General features: G+C 41.0%; 1 protein-coding gene across 7 annotated transcripts in view; it reads right to left on the minus strand.

Annotated features, from left to right (window-relative positions):
* Window positions 1-15,508, minus strand: part of LOC140185720 (monocarboxylate transporter 12-like) — a 104,893-nt gene that overhangs the window by 52,346 nt on the left and 37,039 nt on the right. For 2 of the 7 annotated variants that reach the window (XM_072239284.1, XM_072239283.1), the window contains one exon: window positions 7,896-7,983. The exons of the other annotated variants lie outside the window; for them this stretch is intronic. The gene's annotated coding sequence lies outside the window, so the exon portion shown is untranslated. The remainder of the gene's footprint in view (window positions 1-7,895; window positions 7,984-15,508) is intronic. 7 annotated transcript variants of the gene reach the window in all.

Raw genomic sequence — 15,508 nt, forward strand, 5'->3', positions numbered from 1 at the left:
AGCATCACTCAAGTGACTTTGGCTTCCTCCCTGCAATAGTTGGCACATGGCGACCAGGAGGTTGTGTATCTCCAGGCTCTGTCTTGAAATTTTCTTGCTTTGGCTGGCCACAGCTGAGGAAAGACTCCAATACCCCACCGGGTCCACGCTGGCTCAATCATACTGTGATGAGAGCCTCTGATGAGGAAGACTTGGACCCAAATGCTGGAGTATCCGAGGCAAGGATCAAGACACTTACAAACTGAATCGAGAATCTGAGCACAAAACAAACATGAGACGAAATCACGAGTCAGCTTACGATTGAGCACTGACCCTCATCCTTCTTCTGGCTTTTAATGGCGGTTGGCAGTCCAACTGAAAGGTGCATTACTGCCACCTACTGGACTGGAGTGTGGTGTAGACAGTTGGGAAATAAACCCTTACTAGTTCTTTATCAAATGAAAATTAAATTACCCCAAAAGTCCTACAGATTGTTAATGGTGAAAGACAATATTGTGAATTAAATTATAGTCACTTCCATAACTTAAAAGTTTTTAAATGAAAACTATCAACCCCCAAGGATAGAAGTACAGCCTCCATTTGCTTTCTTTCAACCTTATATGCTTCACATTATTTTACAATGTGTTTAACTGTTTCATTATGACACCACCTACAAATCCCAGAGTGATGTTTTCCAACAAGACACAAGGAGTAATAAAGCATACCATGCCCAGTACTAAGTCGAGTCAATATAATTCCTTCCCCTCTTGTCTTATCCTCTTCTCCCATCAATCCAACAGTTTTATGTATGATCCCCTTAAGCCCATTATCCCAAGTCTTGCCAAAGTCCCCTAATTCTTTGCCCCACCAAACCCCTCAGCTTCTGATTTACTAAGTGGAAGGTCTATATATGCACAGTTGAACTTTTAACAACTTTTTTTTGGCCAAACAATCAACCCGCTCCTTCCCCTCGACACCCCTATGTGCAGGGACCCAGAAGCAGAGGACATGTAGACCAGTGCTTTGAATATGAAATAAAGTTTGAAGAGCTTGCAACAGTAATTCTGACCTACTGCTAGATTGGCCTATTTTAACGCGAGTCAAAACCATGCCGTGCCACAGGAACACACCTATGAACTGAAGACCATTGTGCCCCATGCTTCTGTCTATCATCAATCCTGCCAGCAGTGATATTTTTGATACGTAGAAACACAGAAAACCTACAGCACAACACAGCCCCTTCAGCCCACAATGCTGTGCCGAACATGTACTTACTTTAGAAATTACCCAGGGTTACGAATAGCCCTCTATTTTTCTAAGCTCCATGTACCTATCCAGGAGCCTCTTAAAACACCCTATTGTATCCGCCTCCACCACAGTCGCCGGCAGCCCATTCCATGCACTCACCACTCTCTGTGTAAAAAACTTACCCGACACCCCTTCTATACCTACTTCCAAGCACCTTAAAACTGTGCCCTCTCCTGTTAGCCATTTCCACCCTAATACGTTGGAATAAGAAAGAATTTATACACTTCTGTCCCATTAGACTTACAGTTTTTAACAAGGCATATCATGAATTAACAAGAAAAAAGGTCCTTCCAATCAAATTTTTGCTGGCTCATAAATAGTGAGCATGAGGTGCAGGGAAAAGGGGAGGAGCAATGACAACACCATTAGGACGAATTGCACCAGGAAGCACTTTGGCTCATTTTCAACTAGGTGGGACATCAGGTACTGAGCACAAACATGAACATAACACATGCTTAGAAATACTTTTTACACATGGTTTACACAAAAAATGGTCACTAATAAACCTAATTTCTAAGCGTGGGTAGCTTTGTGCATATACAGTGCACGTCCTGAGTGTAATTAGCAAATCAGATATATCTATCTTCATTGCAAGGGAGATACATTTCAAAATTGGGAAGCATTGCTTCATTGTACAAATCTCTTACAAGACTGCATCTGGAATACTACCTGCATACAAGGAAGGATATAATTGACTTCAACACAGTGCAGAGAAGGTTCCAGCTCTGAAGAGGCTCCTTAGGAGATGAGACTACGTGAACAAGACATGCACTTAGAGTTTACAATGAGCAGTGATCTTATTGAAACTTAAAATATCTGGTAGGTTTGACAGGATAGAGACTGATATAAGAATCTAGGATTATGGTGCATCACCCCACAACAAGGAATTATGACGGATGAGGGGTAATTTCTTTTCTCGGTAGGTCAAAATATTTTTGATTCATTGTTCCCCAACAGCAGAGGAGGCCGAGTCATTAAGTATACTCGAGCGTGGAATAGAAAGACTTTTAGACTTTAAAAGGACAATGAGAATGGGAAAGAGGGGTGAGAGTAAAATTAGATTAGCTGTGATTTTACTGAATGACGGAAAATCCACAAGAGCCCAGCGGGCATGTTTCTGCTATACTTGCCGTAAGGTCCACTGCTAGTATATTTCTATGTCCTTACAGTCAGGTCAGCTGACATAAACAGCCTATTGTCAAATTTTGCTCAATAAGGTTCTGCTGAAATGCCTTGCAATCTTGAACCGTATTAAAGGTGCTGTTAAAAAAAAATCAAACTGTTGTCAATGTACCCATAAGTAAATAGGCCATGACATTTGGCTATAATTCATTTTGAGTAAACACCTATTCAGCTTCATATCAGAAAATCCATAAGAGAGACCAGCAACTTCAGCTACTTAGAATGAAGGAACTAGAAAGTTAACCCTTAAGAAGTCATTTTTTGTGCTCGTCCAGATACCTGTTTATCATTACCCTGGGTAAAAGAGTAACTGAATTTGCAAAGAATAAGATATTCGTTTCACACCGATTCCCAACTAACATCAAACTTATCAATAGATTAAGATTTATTTATCACATGTACATCGAAACACAGTGAATTGCACCGTTTGCGTTATCAACTAGCAAACCCAGGGATGCGCTGGGGCAGTCCACAAGTGTGGCCAAAATAGCAGGCCCACAATGCTTGGCAGAACAACATAGGATATACCAAGTGACCCAGCAACAACAGCAAAATAAGCCTCATTCTCTCCTCCTGTACAAATGCACAATGCTCTAGTCCCAGAACAGCCTCCAGCGGATTCATGGATTCAGAGATATTGGGTCTGGGGAATCTGCCTCACCAATCCTGTGCCAGCCAGACCAGGCCCAGGATCAGAGACAAAGGCAAAACATTGCTAACCAGGCATAGGGTTGGAGAAAAAAAAATCGGAAAATATCCAACAGGCAGCATCTAGGGAGAGAGGAACAGAGTCAACGTTTCAGATTGATGACTTTTCATTAGAATCCTACAGCATAAATAATTTATATGCTTTTTTTTTTAGTGTTTAGAGTGCTTTTTCCTCCTGTCAAAGGCTTTCAGAGAGTTCCATGGGCAGGGCACCAGCTCATCACCACAGCCTTTCCATGCTTCCTTCAATTTACCCTTTGTGGCTGGATTAGCTACCTAGGCAAGGCAGGATTTACAGCTGCTGACTCCAAGAGGATGGTGAGTTCAATTTATTTGGACCATAACCCTCATCAGTGACCAAAAAGCAATGAAAGCTTAGAAGCTCTTCAATGGCAGGAAAAGTGCATTAAAACAACACAGTGCCAACTGAGGCCATCTCACTAGCAAAATTCCATCATGTGACCCACTGTACTGTGCACGATTCAAGAGGCGTTGTACACTGTGGGAAAAGAAAGGCCGTTTCTCTCCCAACATAGAACCACAGCACAGAAGCAGGCCTTTCAGCCCAACTCATCCATGCCAACCAAAATATCCATCCAAACTAGCTCCATGTGCCAGTATTTGACCTACAGCCCTCTGAACCTTTCCTATAGATGTACCTGTCCAAATGTCTTTTAAATATTGCTATTGTACCTGCCTCAATCACTTTCTCTTGCAGCTCACTCTGCATATGAACCAGACTGTGTGAAGAAGTTTCCTTTCCGATCCCATTTAAACTTTTCCTCTCTCATCTTAAACCTATGCCTTCTAGTTTTCGATTCCTTTTCACTGGGGAAAAAAGAGACTGTACATTCATTCTATCGATGTCGATTGTTGAAAGACATCTTTCAACACCAGCTTTCAAGCCCATATCATCTAAAATCTACAACAGGGTTTCCTAACCTCTTTTATGCCATGGACCCTTATTGTTAACTGAGAGGTCCATGGACCCCAGGGTCCAAACCCCTGATCTAGAAGGCCAAGTCCTTCTACAAACCTTCTGCCTAGTTATACATCACCACACAACCCCCCCCCCCCCCACCTGGGCAATCTCCATACATCCCTTGGGTTTCACTCCTCAAGCTTGCCCCATTAGTGGGTATAGGAACAGCTGCCTTTTGAAATCAGAGTTCTTCTCTTAGATAAGCTGGTGAGACCCATTTGCAATAAGTGACTGGTTTTAAGGTGCTAGTAACCCTCCCATGCCCCTTCTGTCAGCAGAAACAGTTCTGCAGGGCTTAGTAGCTAAGCCACACGTGAAGACCAGGAGCTGGACTTGGTTGCAGATGCTATTTGAGACACACAATATTGGGAGCATTAAATAGGCAGTGTGAACTTATCCCCAGCTATAAACACCTTAAGGAACCAATTGAGACATGATATTGCTGTGATACCACAAGGAGCAGCGTAGCATCCCCACCTGGTCACTTTCCATGAAAAATAATCTGCTTGCCCGGTCAGATTCAGATTTACTTATCACATGTGCACAGAAACATACTGTGAAATGTGTCATTTGTGTTAACAGTCAACAGAAACAAAGGATGAGCTAGGAGCAGCTGTAACTGTTGCCACTTGCTCTGACACCAAAATAGATGCCTATAATGCTCAGAACACTACACAACAAAACTGAATACAAGCAATAAAACAACAGCAGCAAAACAAGCCCCTCTCCACCCACCCCCACATGCAGACGGTCTCCAGAAGTCAGACACAGGGCTTTGAATTCTGGACTTCCAATTAACCTTTGGACTTTAATCTTCAGTATTGATCCCCGCACTAGCCAATGACATAGAAACATAGAAACATAGAAAATAGGTGCAGGAGTAGGCCATTCGGCCCTTCGAGCCTGCACCGCCATTTATTATGATCATGGCTGATCATCCAACTCAGAACACCGCCCCAGCCTTCCCTCCATACCCCCTGACCCCCGTAGCCACAAGGGCCATATCTAACTCCCTCTTAAATATAGCCAATGAACTGGCCTCAACTATTTCCTGTGGCAGAGAATTCCACAGATTCACCACTCTCTGTGTGAAGAAGTTTTTCCTAATCTCGGTCCTAAAAGGCTTCCCCTCTATCCTCAAACTGTGACCCCTCGTTCTGGACTTCCCCAACATCGGGAACAATCTTCCTGCATCTAGCCTGTCCAATCCCTTTAGGATCTTATACGTTTCAATCAGATCCCCCCTCAATCTTCTAAATTCCAACGAGTACAAGCCCAGTTCATCCAGTCTTTCTTCATATGAAAGTCCTGCCATCCCAGGAATCAATCTGGTGAACCTTCTCTGTACTCCCTCTATGGCAAGGATGTCTTTCCTCAGATTAGGGGACCAAAACTGCACACAATACTCCAGGTGTGGTCTCACCAAGGCCTTGTACAACTGCAGTAGTACCTCCCTGCTCCTGTACTCGAATCCTCTCGCTATAAATGCCAGCATACCATTCGCCTTTTTCACCGCCTGCTGTACCTGCATGCCCACTTTCAATGACTGGTGTATAATGACACCCAGGTCTCGTTGCACCTCCCCTTTTCCTAATCGGCCACCATTCAGATAATAATCTGTTTTCCTATTTTTGCCACCAAAGTGGATAACTTCACATTTATCCACATTAAATTGCATCTGCCATGAATTTGCCCACTCACCCAACCTATCCAAGTCACCCTGCATCCTCCTCACAGCTAACACTGCCACCCAGCTTCGTGTCATCCGCAAACTTGGAGATGCTGCATTTAATTCCCTCATCCAAGTCATTAATATATATTGTAAACAACTGGGGTCCCAGCACTGAGCCTTGCGGTACCCCACTAGTCACCGCCTGCCATTCTGAAAAGGTCCCGTTTATTCCCACTCTTTGCTTCCTGTCTGCTAACCAACTCTCCACCCACACCAATACCTTACCCCCAATACCGTGTGCTTTAAGTTTGCACACTAATCTCCTGTGTGGGACCTTGTCAAAAGCCTTCTGAAAATCCAAATATACCACATCCACTGGTTCTCCCCTACGGGACGGGACTCCAAACTTCAGGCTCAAACCCCAGGCTTGCCAACTGACCTGTCCATGCCTGCTGGTGCCTCCTGCTCCACAGACATAGTCCATATTTACTATTGGTAAAATGCTTGGGATAATGAGGGTTGAGAGGTGAATGTAGAGAGACTTAAAGAGGATATAAATGCTAAGTAAAGGAATAAGGATGGAATATCCTGTGAAAAATATGAAAGCCATCCAATTTGGAAACAAAGTAAGTATTTTTGAAATGCTTAACGATGTGTTGGTGTCCAAAGGGACCAGAGCCTCCTGGTCTACAAATAGCTGAAGGTTAACATGCAAGTAGAGCAGGCAATTAAAAAGGCAAACAGCTTACTGGAGTTCAGTGAAGGAGATGATGAATACAAGACTGGGAACGACCTGCCAGAATTATACATAGTCCTCGTGAATCTGCATGTGGCATATCGTGAACATGTATGCTTGCTCCCCAAACAGGTGGGTGTGCCACAAAATCTTATGTGGCATAAGGATTTGCCACAAAGTCAAATCCTTGTGTGGATTTGCATGAGGATCTTTGCAAATCCACATGCAGAGGTAGGGATGCATGAGGGTGTCTGCTTGGAGAAGACATACGAGGGGTGATTGATAGGTTCGCGGCCTAAGGTAGAAGGAGATGAGTTATACGGCTCTCGTTACATGCACATGCAGGTCAACTCTGATTATACAGAAAGTTTGAAGATAATAACTCATCTTCTTCTACCTTAGGCCACGAACTTATCAATCACCCCGATGAGTTATTAACCTCAAACTTTCTGCATAATCACTCAAAGAATTGAACTGCATGTGCATGTAACGAATGACAACATGTAACAACATGTGAAGTCGTCCGGTTCCTGGACGACTTTACTTTCGGTCCGTTCGCTCCTGCATTCGGTTTTGATTGTTATCCTTTCCTCTTCCAATTGCATCAGCTCTTCATTTATCAGTTCTTGGTCATGGGATGCCAAAACCTCTTCAACATCATCTTCATCAACTTCCACAAGCCAAACTCACTTCGTCCTTACTTCGTTCACCACGATCGAAATGCTTAATTATATCTAGTTTTACGCTAAGTGTAACACCCTTACGAGCTCTTTTAGGCTTTTCCTATACCTTAGAACTCATCTTGCTAATGGCTGCTCACAGGCACATGTTTACGTAGTGCCGGCTAGAATGCAGTTCCGGGGGAGGAGCTTGGCTGCTCGGGGCGCGCGCTACCTTTTATCGCGCGCTGCTTTTTTGCAGTTAGGAGAGTAAAGGTCAGAATAGAGAGGTCCAATTAGGGTACAAGAGTTTCACGTCCTATTATTTGAAGTGTGTGTAGCTCAAAGACATTTTCCTGCATTAACCCACAATCACTCAATTCTTTTAATATCTAAAAACCTACCCATCTCAAACATGGGCTGGGAAATCCCTTTCTGATTACCATTCACCTTCCTCATATGGCTAAATGAAGCAATGCTCCTTTATGTTGAACAATACTTGAAAGCAGCACCAAAACTGGAAAGGGCACTAACAATATGCTGGTAAGGATTCAATGTTCACCAATAAAAACAGCATGCTGCCTGAGTAGTGAGAAAACAGCTGCCATATTGCGTCGGTGATAGTCAGTAAATGATTTAATACAAAAGTATAACTCTACTTGATCTCACCTTCACCAAATTCCCTGTTGCGACCATGTCTACCCGCTACGTTGGTCAAGTTGCATTTGGAGTATGTGAGCAATTTTGGGCTCCATATCTAAGAAAAGATAAGCTGGTATTAGAGATGATACAGAAGAGAATGGTCCCAGGAATAAAGAAGTTATGTATGAGATGCATCTGATGGCTCTGGGCCTGTACTTGCTGGAGTTTAGGAGAATGAGGGTGTGTGGGATATGATTGAAATCTACTGAATATTGAAAGGTCTAGATAGAGTGCGTGTGGAGAGGATGGTTCTAGCACTGCGAGAGTTGAGAACCACAGGGCACAGCCTCAGAATACAAAGGATTCCAAACAGAGACTAGGAGGAATTTCTTTAGCCAGATGGCAGTAAATCAGTGGAATTCATTGCCACGAACGGCTGTGGAGGCCAAGTTATTGGGCCAATTTTGCCCCTAAGGTGTGGACGTGTACACACCTTTTACTATTAATACACAAAGGAATTTAAATTATGCACAACAGTGTGTCACCCTCTACCTTGTTGGCATGACAATTATATGTTCTTTTCTGTTTTCTGTTGTGCAAGGTGTTGGCAATGATTTGTCAGCAGATTTTAGAACTGGCTTATTATACTGTTTTTATTGAAGAAATTATTCAGTGCACGCATGTTGTCACTAGGCAAAAAATTGCACAGCACAAGATTTTTGCGCACACTGGTCATTACAAATTAGAGGGAACATCGCATTCTGCATACTTAAAGCAGAGGTTAATTAGTTCCTGATTAGCAAGGATGTCAACGGTTTCGAGGAGAAGGCAAGAAGATGGGATTGAGAAGGAAAATAAATCAGCCATGCTTGAATGGTGGAGCAGACTCAATGGGCCGAATGGCCTAATTCTGCTCCCATGTCTTATGGTCTTACTGGTAGAAATGGTCACTGCACAAGTGCTGTTAAATGTGCCTATTAATAAATCACAAGTTCCAATGTCTCTGCTTTATTTCCACTTATCTGTTTATCTCATCTCATTCTGACAGAACCCAAGCTAATATTACTCCATATATAAACAACAGGAATTCTGCAGATGCTGGAAATTCAAGCACACACATAAAAGTTGCTGGTGAATGCAGCAGGCCAGGCAGCATCTCTAGGAAGAGGTGCAGTCAACGTTTCAGGCCGAGACCCTTCGTCAGGACTCCATATATTACTCCATATATATTTGGTTTCATAGTGTCTTCCCTGCTGACCCTCACAGCATCAATAATTTATTCACATCATCTGTTTGTGAAAGTAAAGACTGACCTTAATTTGTGCCACAGGGCACAATCAGTTTAATTTTTGAATGTTGAAAGAGGCTGACAAATCAATCTGCTAATAGTTCAGAATTAAATTAATTTAATGTTAGGGAGAGAAAACGATTAATAAATATCCCTGATCTCATCTCATCACTGCCTGAAAAGATTATCTGCCTGCAGGGTCCTGCAGGTAAACAATCTCTATAGAAGGAAATAGTCATGCAGTATCCAGAATGATAAATGATCACCTGTTTGGGTCTATTTTACTGACAATATGACAGATACTATCATCAGTCAAAAACAAGATGACTAGTATGGTAAATAGTATGGATTTTTTTTTGCCAAGCATTTTCTGCTTTCTAATGAACACATTGTTTGCTAGAAGTGATATGTTTCAAATCATGATATCATCTTCAGGATTGATATCATCACACACTTCAGTCCTCTGTTGGTGAAAAATGGCTCAACCTATTGTCTTTTCCCAATAAAACTTTTTTTTCATATCTGTACAACATTTGTAAATCTTTCTTTTTGGAACCTGTCCAGTTGATGCCTGCCTAGTCCCTGAAACTTTTACAGCAAGTGCAAATTCTCCTGGAGAGCATTTTGACTGGTTGTACCTCAGCCTGTTATGGGAACTCTGATGCTCACGAATGCAAGAGGCTGCAGAACATTCTAGACTCAGCCAGCTCCATCAGGGGCACAACCCTCCCCACATTCGAGGACATGTTCAAGAGGAAGTGCCTCAAGAAGAGGGCATCTATCACTAAGGTCCCTCACCACCTGGGACATGCTTTCTTGTCACCACTGTCAGGGAGGAGGTACAGAAGCTTGAAGATCCACACTCAACAATTCACAAACCATTTCTTCCCCTCTGCCATCTGATTCTGAATGGTCCATGAATACTACCTCACTGTTCCTTTTGACTTGAACTTTGTAATTTATAATAATTTAGTATTGTACTGTACTGCTGCCACAAAATAACAAATTTCATGTTATCTACGTCAGTGATAATAAATCTGATTCGGATTTAATTAATGCCCTGTACAACTTCAGCCGAGTTTCTCAGCCTTTCAATTTTATCCCCCTGGAAATTAACCCCATGCTTTGTTATTTTTTCCACTAACCCACAACATTACTTCAGTTGAATGCCCATCTGTCTCTCTTGACCCTGAATGTCTACTTAGTTAATCTTCCTGACAAAATGTACTACTTCCCATTTATCTATGTTGGAGTTCTTTTGTCAATTTCATGGTACATTATACAAGTCCTGTACATTTTGTTGCAGCCTTCTTCAGCACCAACTAAACATTCTAATTTTGTACTTCTCATTCTCAAGTGCAAATCACTTCTGCAAAATAGTGATTCGGACTTTGAGAATAATAGGGTTCGTAGCAAAAAGCTCCTTGTGAAATATCATGGCCGTCATTTTCACATCCTAGTTAACAGCCTTTAATTACTACTCTTTGATTTCTGTTGAATGGCCAGCAAATATACTGACAATTAAGTCCACCTTAGCGGTCTTCTGAAAATCCAGTCACAATTACTTAAATATTGATTACTTTCCAAGTTGCATTTCTGAGAAATCTATTAAGATTGGACAAGAATGGAAAACATGCAGACTGTTATTTATTTACAATTTGCAGCCATTTACACTGGACAATAAAGATTTTACCTCCTGAATACTTTTGGGTGTATCTTATGGATTTTAGGTTGTTGATCACAAAAATCACCATGAAATTTTCTTATCATGCACCATTTTTTTGAAATTGCCTATATTTGCTATTTCAATTCATAATTCAAGTCAGATAACTGATGCCAAGATTAAGGAAGGCATTTTTGTTGGTCCACAATCAAACAGGTCACCAATGACAGACAATTCAAAGAACTTCTACTGGGACTGGAGAAAATCACATGGAAGACATTCAAGGATGTTGTTTAAAATTTTCTTGGCAACTACAGAACACCAAACTACGTGCAGCTAGTTGACAACATGCTGTAAGCATACAAAACCATAAAGTGCAACATGTCACTAAAGATTCATTTCATACATTTCCATTTAGACTTCCCTGCAAATCTTGGTGCTGTCAGTGATGAGCATGGTGAAAGGACATTATGGTTATGGAGAAACGGTATCAGGGCAACTGGAAACCAACAATGTTGGCTGATTATTGTTGGACACTTGAGCGAGAAGCCTCAGACACCAAGTACAAATGAAAATCATAAGCAAAACAGTTTTAGCTTAGTTGAACTATTGCAAAGAGTCAGCACTGTTATGCAATTAAATGCATATACTCAATAAAAGCTAATTCCTTCTTTCTCCAAATTCCTACGTGACACAAATAGACTGAAATTAGATTTGTTTCCAGCTTCAAGCAGTCAATAATAACAAAAAAAATTCTGAGGAAGCAACAGTTTCGGAAAAATATGTTGCCTAGGGTTATTATTAGTGCTATCTTGCATCAATCTTCTATTTTGTTTTGCTTCTATATATATGCTTCACTAATTTTTTTCTGTTTTTGCACTATTTTTAATTTATTTAATATAAATGTATACTTACTGTAATTGATTTATTTTTTCTACGTTTATCATGTATTGCATTGTACTGCTGCTGCCAAGTTAACAAATTTCACGACGTATGCCGGTGATATTAAACCTGATTCTGAATCAATTTGTTATTAGTGCCTTGAAAATGAAAATGCCATTATTTTTGAAGCGCAAGCTACCTAAAGCAAATATACCAATAAACCAATTTATTATCATGCTGATTAGTAAGGTTTAATCAACCTTCCTGCTATCATGCTAGCTGTCTATCAGCGTACTGACAATAATTCCTTTCTGGTGTATGTGACGTCCCTTTTCGTGTCTTCCCTGAGCTCTTACTATCCCTTGCTATAATCTATCTACACCAACTGCTCTATCCTTGCTTACAATCTATTTAGCCACCTTTTTCTTTATCTTAAATGTTTTACCTTATTTGATCTTTTCCTATGTCATGTGACTCTCCATGATCCACCGATGTTTTGGAATTAATACCTCGGCCATTTTGCTGTCTGTATACGAGTTGGCAATTTGCATCCCATAGGAAAACTAACCTGTTCTTTTACTGTCCTTTATATTTTTTTCCTTAACTCTATTTTCTCTTTTGTCATCCATATACAGTACTTGGGGAATGCATCTTTGCCTTCATATATTTTGCTCATAACGTACCAGCACTCACTGGTTTATTTATAAGTGTATTTATATTTCTCCTAAACTCTACTGATAATCATTTTAAAGGTCGTTCAGCATTGATCGAGTTCATCTTTTCTCAGTAATTATTTCTAATGGTTCTGTTCTCATATCTTCAAAAACAGCCATATCCCACACACTGCTTTGAACTTTATCTTACATCCTCCACATTCTCTCTGAATCTTTAAATGCTATTGCCTGGATGTGATCTTACACTTCAATCACTTTTCCATTTTAGTTCATTCTCCATTACCAGATCAAGCAGAAGTCCCCTCTCTGTTGGACACTTTACGTACTGGATAATAAGAATGACTCAAATATTCTACCCACATGATTAGAATTCTATTCCCTCCAACCTTTCAATATCATTTCCTGCCATCACATTTTTCAATGACGTTTAATCACTTCCTCCACTGATACCTGCTCTATTTGACCTGGTTTAATTCTCAGGAATTAGATGAGCAATGGTACCTTCAGCATTATACATAATAGAAATAGCATCTGGAATAGGATTTCCAGCAAGTTTGTGATTTATGTAGGATACTCCTGTGTCTAGCATTACTCTATGTATATACAATCAGCCTACGTATATAAGCCAATCCTATGTATTTATATTTATTGTGTTCTTTAAGTTATTGTGTTTTTAATGCTGCATCAGATTCAGAGCAACAATCATTTCATTGTCCTTTACATATGTGTACTGAGGAATGACAATAAACAATCTTGAACATCACTATCATTTCCTAGCTACACAAATACATCTTGACTTTATTCATTCTGGGACATCTTCTCTCTCCGGTGTTATAATATTCTTCTTGATCATTCTTGACACTCTCTGGATTTTCTGCTCTTCCCTGTCTTACCTGAAAACTTTATGCCCCAAACAAATGAGTGGGAAATTATGGGATGTATAGCCGTGCACCAGCAGCTTGGGAATCAGCTCTCGAGCTTGCAATGCTCTTGGCAACTAACGTGTGTGGAATGAAAACTAAAGGGAAGCAAAACAGACATTAATTCCATTCACTCTGATAAACCTGAAATTAGTAGATTACAATGATTCAATAGCTTTCTCTTTAAAACACTTCTTTTTAAACGAGTCCTTATTGTTCCCTGAACCCGTGTCTGTTTACACAACAGTGCCTCACCTCTGGCATGGTTCAGCTCTGCTTTCCTGCAAACACTTTGTCCTTTCAGCTCAAGTAAATTGTTGAATGGTACCGCACAGAAGGTCATTTGGCTCTTGTCCCTGGACCAGTTCTTCATAAGAGTTCTACAATGAGTCACCACACCCCAACCCAATACGTCCAATTCTTTTTGGTATTGTTAAATTCTCTGGTTTAAAAAAAATACATGTGACTGCAGATGCTTCAGCAACACAGGAAAAGCTGGAGGGATTCAGTGGGTCAGGAAGTATCTCCTTGCTCCCAACTTTCAGGCAGTATGAATCCCACAACTCATTTTGGGAAGGTAATGTTATTTGCTTGGCAATGAGTTTAACCCTATGTCTCCTGTCAATAAAGACACTTCCTCGTGGTATTGGAACAAATCACTCTCATAACAATTCAGTCAAGGTCTACTCAGGGCACAGGAGAGGGGGAACTGGAATGAAGGGATACTCAGCAAGGCAGGAAGGGGAATGGGCAGGTGCAATAAATGTTGAACATTGTAACACGGGGGATGTATTCACGTACTGAGAGGGAGGGTGGGGAGATCTCTGTAGTCATATGTGAATAGAGCTGGAGACCACATTTAGGGGAAGTGATGGGAGGACAATCAACCGTTATAGGAAGCTCAGCTGACCACACGAGTCTGAAGTGTGGAACAAAGTTAAGTGGGATGGGGAGTGGTGCAGAGTGCAGAGAGAAACTCACCTGAGCAGCCACTTGCCTGATGAATAGAATCATTCGAAGTTCAAAGTAAATTTATTATCAAAGTACATATATGTCACCACGTTACCCTGCGATTTATTTTCTTGCAGGGACTCGCTGCAGAACAAAGAACTTACAATAGAAACAATGGAAAAACTGCACACAAAGACTGACAAGTAAGCAACATGCAAAAAAGAAAAGCAAATAATGAATGCTGAGAACACGAGTTAAAGAGTCCTTCAAAGTCCATCCATAGGCTGTGTTCACACTTCAGTTCAACATGAGAAATGCAGCCCACAAGCGTAAACTAAAAATTGAATAAAGGGCACATGGGCTGTTAACGTATTTTATTGCCTCAAATTGTATTAAATTAAAAGCTCATGTGTACAAAGTCGCAAAGAGTAGTGGGAGACTGGAGGATTGGGAAAACTTTAAAAAGCAACAAAGAACAACTAAGCAAGAAATAAGGAAAGGGAAGATAGAGTATGAAAGTAAATTAGCACAAAATATAAAAACAGATAGCATAAGTTTTAATAAATATATAAAGCGGAAGAGGGTGTCTAAAGTCAACGAAGGTCCCTTGGAAGACGGGAAGGGATATTGGGTGATAAGGAAATGACTGAGGCCATTTTGTGTCAGTCTTCATGGTAGAGGACACGCCTAATATGCCAAAGAATGATGTTATGGATGAAATGGGAGGTGAAGATCTCGATAAAATCACTGTCACTAAGGAGATAGTGATGAGCACACTAGATGGCCTGTAGGTAGGTAGGTCCCCTGGTCCTGATGGGATGCATCCCAGAGTGCTGAGGGAATTGGCAGAGGTTATAGTAGACGCATTAGTAATCAATTACCAAAATTCTCTAGACTCTGGGCAGGTCCCGGCAGATTGGAAGACAGCAAATGTCATGCCACTTTTTTAAAAAGGATGTAGGCAAAAGACCGGCAACTATAGGCCAGTTAGCTTAACATTTGTAGTCGGGAAAATGCATGAAGCTGTCATTAAGGAAGAAATAGCAAAACATTTCGAAAGGAGTGGTTTCATTAGACAGACGCAGCATGGATTCAGAAAGGGCAGGTCCTGTTTGACAAACTTATTGGAGTTCTTTGAGGACATAATGAGTGCAGTGGATAGAGGGGTACAAGTGGATGTTGTATACTTGGATTTCCAGAAGGCGTTTGATAAGGTGCCGCACAAGCGACTTATAAATAAGATACGGATGCATGGAGTCGGA

This window comes from Mobula birostris, chromosome 21, assembly GCF_030028105.1.
Source record: "Mobula birostris isolate sMobBir1 chromosome 21, sMobBir1.hap1, whole genome shotgun sequence".
NCBI lineage: Eukaryota > Metazoa > Chordata > Chondrichthyes > Myliobatiformes > Myliobatidae > Mobula > Mobula birostris.